This window comes from Colobus angolensis, unplaced genomic scaffold (genome assembly GCF_000951035.1).
Source record: "Colobus angolensis palliatus isolate OR3802 unplaced genomic scaffold, Cang.pa_1.0 Scaffold56, whole genome shotgun sequence".
NCBI lineage: Eukaryota > Metazoa > Chordata > Mammalia > Primates > Cercopithecidae > Colobus > Colobus angolensis.
In genome coordinates, this window is record NW_012119154.1 from 4,359,063 (window position 1) to 4,376,424 (window position 17,362).

Here is a 17,362-nt window from a genome sequence, read left to right on the forward strand (position 1 = left end):
AAAAAAAAAAACCAATGAAACAAAAAGTTAGTTCTTTGAAAAGATAAACAAAATTGATAGACCATTAGCAAGATCAAACAAGAAAAGAAGAGAGAAGAGCTAAATAAGCTCAATTAGAAAGAAAATGAGAGATATTATAACCAATACCACAGAAATGCAAAAGATCATTCAAGGCAACTATGAACACCTTTAGGTGCCCAAACCAGAAACTTTAGAGGAGACAGATAAATTCCTGGAAATATACAGCTCTCCTGGATTAAATTAGGAAGAAATAGAAACTCTGAACAGACCAGTAACAAGTAGTGAGGTTGAAACAGTAACTTAAAAATTGCCCAAAAAAAAAAAAAAAAGTCTAGGACCAGATGGATTCACAACTGAATTCTATCCAGCATTCAAAGAAGAACTGGTACCAATCTTACTGAAAGTATTGCAGAAGATAAAGAGAGAATCCTCCATAAATCCTTCTATAAAGCCAGAGTCATCCTAATACTAAAGCCAGGAGAGGACATTACACAAAAACAAAACTACAGACCAATATCCTTGATGAACATAGATGCTAAAATCCTCAACAAAATATTAGCTAACTGAATATAACAGCATATTAAAAAGATAATATATAATGACCAACTGGGTTTCACACCAGGGATGCAGAGATGGTTTCACATATTTAAGGCAACAAATGTGATACATCACATAAACAGAATTAAAAACAAAAATCATACAATCATCTCAACAGCTGCAGAAAAAGCATTTGACAAAATCCAGCATCACTTTATGATTAAAACCCTGAACAAAACTGGCATAGAAGGGACACACCTCAAGGTAATAAAAGCCATCTACAACAAACACACAGTCAACATTATACTAGATGGGGGAAAGTTGACAGCATTCTCCCTGAGAACTGGAAAAAGACAAGGATGCCCACTGTCACCACTTCTATACAACATAGTACTGGAAGTCCTAGGCAGAGCAATCAGACAAGGGAAAGAAATCAAGGGCATCCAAATTGGTAAAGAGGAAATTAAATTATCACTCCTTGATGGTGTATACCTAGGAAACACTAAAGACTCATCCAAAAAGCTCCTAGATCTGATAAATGAATTCAGTGAAGTTTCAGGATACAAAATCAATGTACACAAATTAGTAACATGCTATATACCAACAGCAACCAAGTTTAGAATCAAATCAAGAACTCAACCCCTTTTTTAGCAACTATAAAAGTAAAATAAAATACTTTGGAATATACCTAACCAAGGAGTTGAAAGATATCTACAAGGAAAACTAGAGAACACTGCTGAAAGAAATCATAGATGACACAAAGGGAAATACATCCCATGTTCATAGATGGGTAGAATCAATACTGTGAAAATGACCATACTGCCAAAAGCAATCTACAAATTCAAGGTGATGCCCATCAAAATACCATCATAATTCTTCACACAACTAGAAAAAAAAAATCCTAAAATTCATACGGAATCAAAAAAGACCCTGCATAGCCAAAGCAAGACTAGGCAACAAGAACAAATCCAGAGGCATCACATCACCTGACTTGAAGCTACTACAAGGCAACAGGTACCAAAACAGCATGGTACTGGTATAAAAATGGGCACGTAGACCAATGGAACAGAATAGAGAACCCAGAAATAAAGCCAAACACAGGTAACTCATCTTTCACAAAACAAAATCAAAATGGGATATCCTATTCAACAAATGGTGCTGGGATATTTGGCAAACCACATATAGAAGAATGAAGCTGGATCTTCATCTTTCACCTTATACAAAAATCAACTCAAGATGAAAGACCTAAAACCATACAAATTCTAAAAGATAACATGTGAAAAACTCTTCTAGATATTAGCTTAGGCAAAGAGTTCATTACCACGAATACAGAAAAGCAAGTGCAACAACAACAAAAAATGATTAATAGATGGAACCTAATGAAACCCAAAAGTTTCTGCACAGCAAAAGAAATAATCAGCATAGTAAACAGACAACCACAAAGGAGGAGGAAACATGGGATAACTGTGCCTCTGACAAAGGACTAATATGCAGAATGTATAAGGAACTCAAATGAATCAGCAAGAAAAAACAAATAATCCCATCAAAAAGTGGGCTAAGGACATGAATAGACAGTTCTCAAAAGAAGATATACAAATGGCCAAACACAGGGAAAAATGCTCAACATCACTAATTATCAGGAAAATGCCAATCAAAATAACAATGAGATACCACCTTATTCCTGCAAGAACAGCCATAATTTAAAAATAAAAAAATAACAGGTGTTGGCCTGGATGTGGAGAAAAGGAAACACTTTTACACTGCTTATGGGAATGTAAACCAGTATAACCACTACGGAAAAGAGTATGGAGATTCCTTGAAGTACTAAAAGTAGATCTACCATTTGATCCAGCAATGCCACCACTGGGTATCTACCCAGAGGAAAAAAGTCATTATATAAAAACAACACTCGCACATGTATGTTTAAAGCAGCACAACTTGCAATTGCAAAAATATGGAACCAGCCTAAATGCCCATCAATTAAGGAGTGGATGAAGAAAATACGACATCTATATAGATGTGTGTGTGTGTGTGTCTGTCTGTGTGTATGTGATAGAATACTACTCAGCCATAAAAAGGAATGAAATAATGGCATTCACAGTAACCCGGATGGAGTTGGAGACCATTACTCTAAGTGAAGTAACTCAGGAATGGAAAACCAAACATCGTATGTTCTCATTTATCAATGGGAACTAAGCTATGAGGATGCAAAGGCATAAGAATGATACAATGGACTCTGCGAACTCCTAGGGAAGAGTTGGGGCAGGGAGGGAATAAAAGACTACACACTGGGTACAGTGTACACTGCTCAGGTGATGGGTGTACCAAAATCTCAGAAATCACCACTAAAGAACTTTTCCATGCAACCCAATACCACCTGCTTCCCAAAAACTATTAAAATAAGGCCAGGCACAGTGGTTCACACTTGTAATCCCAGCAGTTTGGGAGGCTGAGGTAGGCAGATCACTTGAGGTCAGAAGATTGAGACCAGCCTGGCCAACATGGTGAAATCCCATCTCCACTAAAAATACAAAAATTAGCTGGGCGTTGTGACGGGCGCCTGTAGTCCCAGCTGCTCAGGAGGCTGAGGTAGAAGAATCGTTTGAACCTGGGAGGCAGAGGTTGCAGTGAGCCGAGATCACACCACTGCACTCCAGACTGGGTGACAGAGTAAGACTCTATTTTAAAAAAAATTATTGAAATAAAAATTTTTAAAAATAAAATAAATTTGAGTTTCTAAAAAATTATAAACAAGATAGAAATCTGCTGTGGAAAAAGTACATTGTAAAATCCATTTTTAAAAACATTATTCTCTATAAACCAAATGATAACAAGTTTGTGATTCACCACAGAAACTTGTGATTTGTTGCTTAGGGTATTAAAACACAATAAAAACTGGCTGGGTGCAGTGGTTCATGCATGTTATCCCAGCACTTTGGGAGGCAGAGGCAGGCAGATCACTTGAGCTCAGGAGTTCAAGACCAGCCTGACCAACTTGGTGACACCCTGTCTCTACTAAAAATACAAAAACAAAACAAAAAACTAGCCAGGTGTGGTGATATGCACCTTTAGTGCCAGCTACTCAGGAGGCTGAAGCATGAGAATTGTTTGAACCCAGATCGTGGCCACTGTACTCCAGCCTGGGTGACAGAGAGGGGCTCTGAAAAAAAAAAAAAAAAAGAAAAGAAAAGAAAGAAGGAAGAAGGAAGGAAGGAAGGAAGGAAGGAAAGAAGGAAGGAAGGAAGGAAAGAAAAACTTTTTAAAAATTCACTCTTTGACCTCAACTTCTACTTGTATTTATTATAAAGAATAATCATACTAATCATAATAGTCATAAATATGCATGTACAAGTTATGACACAACAGTGTTATTTACAAATGCAAAACCACTTAAATGACAATAGCAAAAATGGGTTTGTTTTTTGTTTTTTGAGACAAGGTCTCGCTTTGTCGCCCAGGCTGGAGTGGAGTGGTGCGATCTCAGCTCACTGCAACCTCCACCTCCCAGCTTCATGTGATTCTCTCACCTCAGCCTCCCGAATAGCTGGGATTACAGGCATGCACCACCACGCCCGGTTGATTTTTGTATTTTTAGTACAGAGGGGGTTTCGCCATATTGGCCAAGCTAGTCTTGAACTCCTAGCCCCAAGTGATCCGCCCACCTTGGCCTCCCAAAGTGTTAATCTGTATGATTTAATATAACTTTTTTTTTTTGATACAGGATCTCGCCCTGTCACCCAGGCTGGAGTGAAGTACAGTAGCGCAATATCAGCTCACTGGAACCTCTGCCTCCCAGGTTCAAGCAATTCTCCTGCCTCAGCCTCCTGAGTAGCTGGAATTACAGGCACCTGCCAACACACTTGGTTAATTTTTGTATTTTTAATAGAGATGGGGGTCTCCCCACATTAGCCAGGCTGGTCTTGAACTTCTGGCCTCAAGTGATCCACCTGCCTCAGCCTCCCAAAATGCTGGGATTACAGGATTACAGGCATTACAGGCATGAACCACCACAGCCTTTAACCATATTTTTGAAGATAAAATGTGGCCTTTGATCATATCAGAAAATCGCTAAACTGTAGTAAATGGAAAAACAGAATATAAAACTGTATCTATGACCTCGATTTTGTCCACAATAAAAGTGAAAGTGTATACATATACATAAAATAACTGTAATTGAATAAAGCATGCTAACTTGAAAGAAAAGAGTATACACCACATGGTAGGCATTTGATTGGTTACTTGTGGGAGGGAGAAAGGGAAACAGGAAAAACCAAGATAAAATTCAGATCTGGCCAGGCAATTTTTAAAGAAATAGCTTCACTGAGGAAGAATTCCCAGACTGGAATCCATCTGTCTTAAAGCTGTTTCAGTAAGCCCCAAGGCCTACTTACAAGCACAGCGCAATGGAAGGGGTTTTGGACTGGCAGCCAGGAGATCCAACTCCACCATTCACATCATGGGTGACTCTGAACAAACCACCGACCTCTCTGAGCCATGTTTTTCTTTTCATTCTATAAAATGAAGAGACTGAACTAGATTGCCTTGGTATGTTTCTCAGTCCTAAACATTTTCTGTTCTGGGATTCTTGTAAGGCTTATCCTCAGGTACTGAAAGTTACTAGATAATTCCTAGTCATTGACAGATGATAATCCCAAACTAAAGTCCTAGCGTTCCCTTAATAATTTTCTGAAATTCAGAGAACTTGACTCGAAATGAGCATGGCTTTAGGAGGCTGGGAGACTCAAGCTTCTGGGCATAAAATGGCCACAGTTATGATTCACTGTGATCCACAAAGACTCCACCTAAATTACTCATCACTGTAGGTAAAGGCAACTTGCCCAGAAGTTGGAGAGCCCAAACTAGACTTGGGAATCACTTCCATGATTCTCACGTGTGTCAAAGCCTGGGCAGAACCAGATAAGGACAGAGGCAAAGACCCAGGGATGCCATTTTTCCTTCCTTTTCAGCGAGCCGTCTTCTCATAGTCTCTTTCCTTTTTCCCACTGGGCTCTTGGGCTTTCCTTTACCAATTTTAGGAGCCCCTTATAGAACAGGGAAACTGGTCTCTCATCTATGTGATGAGTTGTAACTTTGCCCCCAGGTTGACTTTGCTTATGGCATAGTTTTGGCCATGAATCTTTCATTTTTAGGAAGTCAAATGTGTACTTCTCTTTTCTGTTGTTTTTGGCTTAAGATTTTTTTGAGTCATGTTTTAAAAAGCCTTCTCCATCCTGAGATATCTTAGTCCACTTGTGCTGCTATAACAAAATACCTACGACTGGGTAATTTATAGAAAGCAGAAATTTACTTTCTCAGTCTGGAGGCTGGGAAGTCCAAGATCAAGGTGCTAGTAGGTTCTGTGTCTGGTGAGGGCCCATTTCTCATATAGCACCTTCTTGCTGTGTCTTCACATGGCAGATGGAAGGGGAAGAGTTCCCTGCGGTCCTTTACAAGGCATTGATGATGGTAGAGACCTCATGGCCTAATCACCTCCAAAGAGCCCTACCTCTTAATGCTGTTGCCCTGGAGATTAAAGTTTCACCATCAATTGTGGTGAGGACATAAACACTTGAACCATAGCACTGGGGAAAAAATATATATATTGTGTGATTCAAGCACTTTAAAAGTTTTGGTTTTGGTTTTCTTAAGTCTTTGTTCCATTTAGAATCCATCATGGCACACTTCTCAGGTAACTCTCAGTTACTAAAAACCAGAGTTTTGTAGATATGAGCAGCATGGGCCAGACCAGCAGCAGCAACAGCTTTTGAGACTGACAGACACAGATCTGAACCAGGGCATCTCCTTATTAGATGCAATTTCAGGCAAATGATTGAAAAGCTCCTTAGTCCTCAATTTCCAAAAGTAGAGAGAACATTATCTGTTTGCCAGGTTGCTCCAGAATTAAATGAGACAACGATGAAAAGGTATTCTGCGCAATGCCTGCCATAGAATAAGCGGTCACGATACGGTTGCTGCCTCCTTACTTGTTCATGTCGCTTAGTTTGTTTGCATTTTGATTAATTTACTACTTCTCGAAGGATATACAAATATCACAGGGAATTTGGTTTGCCAACATTCATTCTTTTAAAGTCCTAAAAATTAGGCTTCAGGGGTATTTGTGGATTGATTTAACCACAAAAGGTCTGGTCCTTTTAGTCATATATAATGGATTTGAAAGCCATGATAGGCCAGGCGCAGTGGCTCACGCCTGTAATCCCAGCACTTTGGGAGGCCAAAGCAGGCAGATCACCTGAGGTCAGGAGTTGCAGACCAGCCTGGCCAATATGGTGAAACCCTATCCCTACTAAAAATACACAAATTAGCCAGGCGTGGAGGTGGGTCCCTGTAGTGCCAGCTCCTCGGGAGGCTGAGGCAGGAGAATCGCTTGAACCCAGGAGGCGGACGCTGCAGTGAGCTGAGATCGCGCCACTGCACTCCAGCCTGGACAATACAGCAAGACTTCACCAAAAAAAAAAAAGACATGATAATAACCTAATCAATATGTCTTTTGGGAAGGATTAGCCAGCTGGTTCAGCCACACCAACCCTGTTGATCAACAAGACGGCAGATCAAAGATAGAAGACTCACTCCTAAATTTGTTCACAGTCTACATGCTTCACATTATGTTTTGCTAAGAAATTTGAAATCTACATGCCTTCTAGATACAGTTCAGAATAATTTCCAAAATAAGGATTTTAAATGGCAAATGGCATAAATACCTGACAACAGAATGAGTATTTAAACTAAAGGGAATTTGGTGTTTTTAATTAAATATATAAATGGAATATAGCTACTTTAAAATACACTAACAGAATATAAATGGACACATGTATTAAGTAAAAAAGAAAGTATTCTGCCCATCACAAGTAATAAATAAATGAATAATATTTAGACAAATTGACAAAGATGAGAAAATGTTGCTGATCCTTCCCAAAGGACATATTGATTAGGTTATTATTTTTTCTCCCAGAAAAGGTGACTCTGGAATAAATTTTAAAGCTATCTAGACATCAGCCTGTATCTAGATTACAGAGCTGTCAGCAATCTAACTCTGGCAGGGTTACAAGAAATTAGTTTTCTAGAACTATCAACATGAACAGAAATACTGAAAGGAGTTACTGCGCCAAATTTTATCCTGTAAGAGGATCACCTGCCATAATGTCATTTAATAGAAGATAACTATTATCAGTGTGGAATAAATGTCAAAACAAGTATCAAAGAAATGATAGAAGCCCCATTTTCCTAAATTCTTAATTCCACTTAGTCCTTTTCCTGGTTCCATCTGCTGGTGACAGGTATGCATATAATTCTTATTCTTGTTTTACAAATTTGGTTGTGGGTGGGATAGGAAAGTTGGAAGAAGCCTGGAGGACTAAAAATCACAGAGAATCCAAAATGCATACTACATTTAATCACTAACTTTGCCCCTTTTCTCTAACATTTAAGGAAGTCAAAAGAAGAAAACCCCATTTAAAAATGGCTTTATGGTAGGTGTGGTGGTGTATACCTGTAGTTCCAGCGACTTAGGAGGCTGATGCAGGAGGATCACATGAGCCCAGGAGTTCAAGGTTGCAGTGAGCTATGATGCCACCTGTGCACTCCAGCCTGGGCAACAAAGTGAGACCTTGCCTCTAAAGAAAACTAAAAATAAAATGGCTTTATGGAATTATTAAAACATTATATAGACATTGTAGGAAATTTGGAAAATACAGAAAGCATAAAAAAAAAAAATAAAACTCACCTACAATTTCATTAATCCAGAGAAAATCATCAACATTTTAGCATACTTCCTTCCTGGATGCTTATTTCTTTTTTGTTTGTTTGTTTTTGAGACGGAGTCTTGCTCTGTCACCCAGGCTGGAGTGCAGTGGCGTGATCTTGGTTCACTGCAACCTCCACCTCCCAAGTTCAAGCGATTCTCCTGCCTCAGCCTCCCAAGTTGCTGGGATTACAGGTGCACGCCACCACGCCTGGCTAATTATTATATTTTTAGTAGAGACGGGGTTTCACCATGTTGGTCAGACTGGGATTATAGGCGTGAGCCATCACGTCCAGCTGGGATGTTTATTTCATACATACATTTAATGAAATATCTTATTCCATATTCTATAGATTCTGTGGTATGAAAACTCTCCACACACAGATTCAACCAAAGGCACTCTGGGGTGGCAGGGGGTAGGTGACACCACCAAGGGGTCTTTCTTCAGGTCCTTGAGTCCATCATGAAAGAGTAGTCTAGTCAGCCTTTGTTGGAAAAGCAAACAGATGCTGAAGTTCTCCAGAACAAAGTTTAGAAGTCTAAGCTGTAAACTCTTCCTATAGGGTACAGGGCAGAGCAAGCAAGTCCCTGCAGGGCCAGGAAAGGACTCAGAACTCAGCATGTGCTTGTGAAAGAAGTGGCGGGAGACCAAGTGCAGAGCCAGGAGCACCACCAGGCAGGGGCGCAGCCTCGGGAAAGATATTGTGAGGGCAAGAGCCCAGGCAGGGGAAGCAGATCAGGACGGAGCTGCAAGTCAGCGGGTACACAGCACCATAGGAAATGGAGGCCAGGCCACATCGCAGGAGGACCATCAGGCTAGAAGAGACTAAGACTCTCCCTCTGCAAGGTTCTTTCCTCTCTACTTGGGGTGAGGCATCTTGAGGATGACTGGACCACGCACCAAAAATAAAGAGGATACTTCTTCCTTGTAACCTGAATTCTATGGTGTATACATTTGTAGCTCTTTTAATAAACCCGCCACATTTATACACTACTTTGATGTCCACTGCAATCATGACACACGTTTTTATTCTTTTTTTCACTTAACATATTACAAATACTTTACCATAACATTAATTTTTAAGAACATGATTTTAAAGGTGATCTGGTATCCCACCATATGAACGTTCCTTACTTTAGCTAACTGGAAGTTAGTGAGATAAAACTGTAAGCAAAACAATTACCAAAATAAAAATTAGAAATGACTGATAAACACATGACATGCTTCAATCTTACAAGTAATTACAGAAATGTACATTATAAGAATAATTAGATGCTTTTTTGTCTGCTTACGAAGTTGGCAAAAATGTTTAAATATGGTAATACTCAGTGTTGGCAGCAGTTCAGGAAAACGAGCAGTCAAATAGACTGCCGGCCAACGGTGTAAATTAGGATGACTTTTCTCCAGGACATTTGACAATATGTTCCCCAAACCTTTAAAAGACCATTTGTGTGTGGCAGAACCCATGAACCCCTGAGTATGTGCTCAAGAAGAAATGTGTCCTCAATCATCCTCTCAATAATTAAGACCTGATTTACATTTCACATATATAAAATTCTTCTGTCTCCGTATCACAGCTGTTAGCACACACCATCTGCTAATTAAAAAATACTGACGGGGGGAAAAGATGAAGGGCAAAGATTAAGAGGCCATCTGATAGATCTTGGGGGCATTCTCCTTGCCAACTGCAGGTAGGGCTGCCATGGAGATATTTATGGCGCCTAGAGGTTTCTCAGAACTGGAACCAATCCTTGAGGTCTGACCCCAAAGCCTGAGTTTTAAAATCTGAGAGCTCCAACCACCCACTGCCACCTGGTGACCCTGATAATAAACACCACACTCTAATCCACTGGCTGCAACCCACACAACACTCTTGCCTGGGTAAGAGGTTAACATCATTGGAATCAGAGCACCCGGGCTGTACATAAAGATCTACTGCATATGTGTCGGAAAGCCAGATGGTACAGAAGACGCAGCTATGCTTGTTGGAACTCATTTTAATGTTCTCTCCTCCAAACGTAAGCCATATGCTAGAGGATTCCCTGGCTGGCTGGCGTGAAGAACTGGGCACTCGAGACTCATAAACAACTTAACAAATGCAAAAGAAGAGAAGGATGGAGAAGGTTTAATTCTGGTCCACTTGAATCATGAACATAAATGTCATGAAAGAAAAAATACCTGTGTGACCTTTTTATAAAACAAAACATTTTTGTATTAAAATAGAAGTGTCATTTTAAACACTGGAACAACCTGTGTTTCTCAAGATTTGGCTCCTATGCTAGGTGAAAAATCTCATCGTTTAAAAACCATAATGCATCATTCAAATCTCAGAAAATGGGAGTACATGCACAGTGGGTTTTAGAGACAGAATTAATGTGAAGGGCACATTCCCAGGCTAAAAACTCCCGTTTTGTAAAAGCAAATTGGCTGCAGTATTTAGAACGTAACTGAAAGAAGTTGAAGTCTGTGGACAGAGTTATAAAGAAAGACTAGAATGAAATGGAAATCAGCGTGCACTTCCCCGGAGGTTCTGACATTTTCTGATAGCCTTGCATCATTTTTATAAGCATTCGCGGCAGGATCAATTCAGTCTTATGCCCCAGAGGTAGCTCACTGCAACTATATTCTAATGTGTGTTTATCTTAAAACCATAGCCCCAGTGAAAACTTGAGCTCTTACTCGCTCATGTAAGAGCGCACACTAGTGACTTGAAGAGGTTTTTGGTTTTGTTTTTCACAAAGCTTTACTGAGCTGTGTATGGCCAAAGTAAGTTAAAGTCCATGAAAATCATATATTTATGCCCTAAAAAGCTAGTAGGGTAACCACCAGTTGAGAAAAATACACCACTAGGTAAGTAACTAATTATGATCTTAAACACATACAGTGCTTAAAAATGAAAAAATGGGGTCTCAAAGGCTACGTTTATAAAGAGCAAAAAAAAAACAGATTACTCCAATTCAATCAATTTATTGAACCATACAACGTGCAAAACAGTGGATATAGGTGCTGTGAGGGATTTTAAAATGAGCAAGACAAAGCTGGATGTGGTGGTTCACGCCTATAGTCCCAACACTTTGGGAGGCCAAGGTGGGAGGATCACTTGAGCCCAGGAGTTTGAAGCCAGCCTGGGCAACACAGCAAGACAAAAAAAAATTAGCCAGGTGTAGTGGCGCACATCTGTGGTCCCAGCTACCCGCAAGACTGAGCTGAGTAAATTACGCGAGCTCAGGCAATTGAGGCTGCTGCAGTGAGCTGTAATCACACCACTGCACTCCAGCCTGGACAAGAGACCTTGTCTCCAAAAACAAAAATGATAAAAATGAGCAAGACATTATACTCTGGAAAGTCAAAGAATATTCTTTGAGCTTTCAAGCAATCATACATTATGCGTAACTTTCAAAAACATTCAGGAAGAGAAAAATCATCGAGTTGTAAAAAGCTTTTCCAAGTTTTCAAAGCTGAGGGCAGCTCTCAAACACCCCATTTTAAACATGTTGCAAAATGGTTCCCCTCTCCCACTCTCAACATTGGAAACAATTAAAAGGCTCCTAGTTACCTAAAAACGACAGACAAAGGACAGCAGCACAAACCATAGCAGAGTTTCTGTTTTGTTGCTGGGGGTGGGGGTGGGGTGGGGGTTAAAAATTCTTAGTTCTCCAGACACATTGGGTGGGTGAGTTGGTGTGTGAGGGTGTATGGGGGTGTGTATGTTTTACACTGTCAGCTATCCAGACACAGTGTGTGTGTGTGTGTGTGGCGTGTGTGTGTGAGAGAGAGTTGGTGTGTGGGGGTGTACAGGGGTGTGTTTTACACTCTCAGCTATGCAGACACAGTGTGTGTCTGTGTGTGTAAAATTTCTCAGGTATCCAGACACACTGGGTGGGTGAGTTGGTGTGGGGGGGGGTGCGTGTGGGGGTGTGTATTTTCCACTCTCAGCTATCCAGGCACACTGTGTGGTGTGAGTTGGTCTGTGGGGGTCTACAGCAGGGTGTGTATGTTTTACACTCTCAGCTATCCACTGTGTGTGTGTGTGTGTGTGTGTGTGTGTGTGTAACAATTCTCAGTTATCCAGACACACTGGGTTGGTGAGTTGGTGTGTGTGGGGTGCGTGCGGGGGTATGCATTGTACACTCTCAGCTATCCAGGCACACTGTGTGTGTTTGGGGGGCGGGGGAGGAGGCGCTCAGCTATCCAGACACACTGGATGTTTCTGGAAGTACCAGGGTCTGACTTGGCCCTGAGGATGCGCACCATTTGGATATCCTGGAAGCTAAGCATGAAACACGTTTGCAATCTCAAAGGTAATAGAAAAAATATCTATTACTTTAGCCTATTTCCCCAGTTCCACTATTTCCCACAGCCTTTTCTATTCACAAACCAACTAAAAAGGGCAGAAATATTTTTCTAATTCTTAGTCTCTTTCATATCCTGCCTCCTTCTCCTGATGGCATCGACACCTCCTGTGAACTCCCAGCATTTTCTTTCTGCCTAAAATAGCTGCAAGAGCAAAAGCGGCCGCTGCGGCTTCCCTCCACTCCGCTGAAGTTTTCAGGACCACAATAAAGCACCCATTTGTATGACCTCCTAGCATAAACAATTTATGCAGAAAATTAAAACATATGGAGGGCTTTTAAAAATCTAAATTTAGATATAATTTAATTAGCAGTAAGTGTCTGATAATGTAACCACTCACTGCTTATTCACCAGGCTGATAGGCTTCAATGCTGGGTAGGTTTAAGGAGGATGGAAACTATATGCTAAGAAATCCAAAACTAAGCACAAAATACCCATTCACCTTCTTGAAACAAGACGAGCTCAACAAGTGTGACTGTTCTCTCTCCAGGTCTTAAAAAGCACCTCTGATTTACAAAATAACATGGAATTAGGGGGCCGGGCGCAGTGGTTCACACCTGTAATCCCAGCACTCTGGGAGGCTGAGGCGGGCAGATCACAAGGTCAGGAGATCGATTCCATCCTGGCTAACATAGTGAAACCCCGTCTCTACTAAAAATACAAAAATTAGCTGGGCGTGGTGGCGGGCGCCTGTAGTCCCAGGTACTCGGGAGGCTGAGGCAGGAGAATCACTTGAACCCGGGAGGCAGAGGTTGCAGTGAGCCGAGATTGTGCCACTGCACTCCAGCCTGGGTGACAGAGTGAGACTCTCAAAAAAAAAAAAAAAAAAAAAACATAGAATTAGGAAGACTCTCTAAGTTTTCCAAGTAAAAAAGCAACTGCAATTAAATTTGGATTCATGAGAAACAACAGTGTGAATTTTTAAAAAACCAGAATTTCAAAAGTGGCTTTTTGACTACAGAGCGTTTAGACATACAGCTGGTCCTTCTTATCTGTGAACTCCACATCTATAGGTTCAAACAACCTCAGATGAAAAATATTTGAAGAAAAACAATAAAAAATAACAAATGACAATTAAAATACAGAATAACAACTCTTCACATGGCATTGACATTGTATTAGGCTTTAGAAGTAATCCAGAGATGAGAGGAGCGGCCATGTCGGTTGGTGCTGAGTGTGTTTGTGGGTTGCCAGGCCCCAGGGTGCTGGGTTGGCACCGCAGTGGCTGAACCCAGAAGGTGAAGGGGACTCGCCCTGGCTGCACAGAGGCAGGTCTTCAGTCTCGTGATGGCACCTGCCGCTCCCGACCCCACCTTCCCCACGTAGTTTTGTTTGTTTGTTTGTTTTGAGATGGAGTTTCGCTCTTGTTGTCCAGGTTGAAGTGCAGTGGCACAATCTCGGCTCACTGCAACCTCTGCCTCCCGGGTTCAAGCAATTCTCCTGCCTCAGCTTCCCGAGTAGCTGGGATTACAGGCGCCCACCACCACGCCCAGGGTGATTTTTGTATTTTTAGTAGAGAGGAGGTTTCATTCTGCTGGCCAGGCTGATCTCTAACTCCCGATCTCAGGCAATCTGCCTGCCTCGGCCTCCCAAAGTGCTGGGATTACAGGCGTGAGCCACTGCGCCCGGCCTTCCCCATATACTTGAATGGCCACGGTTGTGCCAAGTGCTCAGCAGGGCACTGCGACCTTTGAAGACATGGCTGTGAACTTTCCCCAGAAGAAATCGAGTCTCCTCAGTGAAGTTCGGAGATGCCTGTACCGTGATGACATGCTGGAGAACCTGGCACTTTTATCTTCCCTGGGTTGTTGGTGTGGAGTGAAAGATGAGGAGGCAGCATCTAAGCAGAGCATTTCTATACAAACAGCCTCTCAGGTTAGGACTCTGAGGGCAGGTGGGTCTCACAAGAAGGCTCACCCCTGCGAAATGTGTAGCCCCATCTTAGAGGGCATTTTTCATTTGGCACAGCACCAGGAAACTCATCACAAGCAGAAACTGAACAGGAGTGGGACATGTGGGAAAAAACTGGATGACACTGAAAATCTTCATCAGCACCAGAAGCAGCACATTGGAGAGAAACTCAACAGAAGGGGTGCCAGAGAGGTGTCATTTGTGAAGAGCTGTAAAGTCCGTATGTCACAGGAGCCATTTATCTCTTACGAGGTTGGGAAGAACTTCTTGCCCAGCTTGGGACTGCACCAACAAGAGGCTACTCATACTGTAGAGAACAGAAACACTGAAACCAAGCATGGCCCACCCTTTCATGAGGGAAAGACTCAGTACAGCTGTGAAAAATACACAAAACCTTCCCTTTTTTTTTGAGACAGAGTCTCACTCTGTCACCCATGCTGGAGTGCAGTGGCACCATCTCAGCTCACTGCAACCTCCACCTCCTGGGTTGAAGCAATTCTCCTGCCTCAGCCTCCTGAGTGGCTGGGATTACAAGTGCCCACCACCAGGCCTGACTAATTTTTACATTTTTAGTAGAGATGGGGTTTCACCATGTTGGCCAGGCTGGTCTCCAACTCCTGACCTCAGGTGATCAGCCCACCTCAGCCTCCCAAAGGGCTGGGATTACAGGTGTGAGCCACCGTGCCCGTCCCACAAAACCTTTTGGCACTACTCACTCGTTCCACCAGAAGCTTTCCACTAGAGAAGGATGTTACGTGTGCAGTGAATGTGGGAAATCCTTTAGCAAACGTAATACCTTCAGTAATCATCAGTGAGTTCACACTGGAAAAAGATCTAACGAGTGTGGAGAATGTAGGAAATGTTTTAGACAAAAGGGCAACCTCATTCAACACCAACAAGGTCACACTGGAGAAAGGCCTTCTCAGTGCAGGAAATGAGGGAAGTCTTTTGGGTATAGGTCCCACCTCCTCGCTGATCACCAGAGCTTTCACACTGGAGAGAGACCTTACAGTTGTGGGGAATGTGGGAAATTATTTTACAAGAAGTCTCACTTCCTTCTGCCTGAGAGAGTTCACACTGGAGAAAGGCCATCTGAGTGTGAGGTATGTAGGAAATGATTTAGCCAGAAGGACCTTGTTACTGTGCATCAGACGATTCGCACTGGAGAAGGGCCATAGGAGTATGACGTATGTGGGAAATTATTTAGCCAGAAGGAGCATGTTACTGTGCATCAGAGGGTTCACACTGGAGAAAGGCCATATGAATGCAATGAACATGGGAAATCATTTTCTTACAGCTCTGCACTTCCTGTTCATACAAGAGTTCACACTGGATAAAAGCCTTATGAGTGCACCGAATGTGGGAAATCCTTTGCCCAAAGCTCCGGTCTCGAGAAACACGAGAGTTCATCCTGGAGAAAGGCCTTATGAGTGCAAGCAATGTGGCAAAATTTAGCCAAAGCCATTCTCTCCTTCAGCATCGAGGAACTCACAGCAGAAAGGCCTTATGAGTGCAATGAATGTGGGAAGTCCTTTGCTGTAAGCTCCGGTCTTATTTGACACAGGCGAGTTCACACTGGAGAAAGGCTTTAAGAGTGCAGCGAATGTGGAAAGATATTTAACCCAAATACTGCTGTTAGAAAATCAGAGGGTTCTCCTATAGAAAATCCCTATTAGCGAAATAAATTTTAGAAATTCCTTGCCCCACCCCCCTCGCCAAAAAAAGTAATCTAGAGGTGATTTAGAGCATACGGGAGGATGTACATAGGTTATGTGCCAGTACTGTGCCATTTTATATAAGGGACTTGAGCATCCATGAATTTTGGTATCTGAGGTGGGTCCTAGAACCAATCTCCTGTGGATACCAAGGGAAAATTGAATATATATTTTGCCCCTTTCCACTATAAGTCAGGATTCTCAGCATCAACTCTATTGACATTTTAGGTCAGATAACTTGGTGGTTGTGGGGGTGGAGGGTCCTGTGTATTTCAGGCTATTTAGCAGCATCCATGGCCTCTACCACTAGAAGTCAACTAGCAGATGTCTTCAGACATTGTCAAATGCCCTGGGTTTGACAACCGCCACTCTAAGTGATTTCTTACAATAGATTACTCTCCTGGTATAGTCACACCCAGTGAGGGCTTTTACCTTAGGCTTCCCCACACAGGAAGTGCCAGCTTCATTCAGGATCTTTCAAGCAGTAATAGACCCCTTTCCTCCCCTCTCCTCACTTCCCTCTACCCCAAACATTTTTCTCCCATTCTCCTACAGGTTCCTTCAAGAGAGACTGATGCACTTTAAAAATGATTTTTTTTTATTTTATTATTTATGTATTTTTTTTTGAGATGGAGGCGTGCTCTGCCACCAGGCTAGAGTGCAGTGGAGCCGTCTTGGCTCACTGCAACCTCCGCCTCCCGACTTTAAGCGATTCTCCCGCCTCAGCATCTCGAGTAGCAGGGATTACAGGCACATACCACCATGCCCAGCTAATTTTTGTGTTTTTAGTAGAGACAGGTTTTCACCATGTTGGTCAGGATGGTCTCGATCTCCTGACATCGTGATCCGGCCACTTCAGCCTCCCAAAGTGCTGGGATTACAGGCCTGAGCCACTGCACCCGGGCACAAATGATTTAAGGGCCAGAAGGAAACTCAAGTTGAGTATTCAAAAATAAAGGTAAGAAAAAAAAGAAAGAAAGGTAAGATACTAAACTAATTCTTGGCTCTTAGAGAGAATCTCCCACCTTTGCTCTGTGAATTTTTTTTTTTTTTTTTTTTTTTGAG

General features: G+C 42.0%; 1 protein-coding gene across 1 annotated transcript in view; it reads right to left on the bottom strand.

Annotated features, from left to right (window-relative positions):
* Window positions 1–17,362, bottom strand: part of OSBPL10 (oxysterol binding protein-like 10) — a 324,826-nt gene that overhangs the window by 125,892 nt on the left and 181,572 nt on the right. The window lies entirely within an intron of this gene.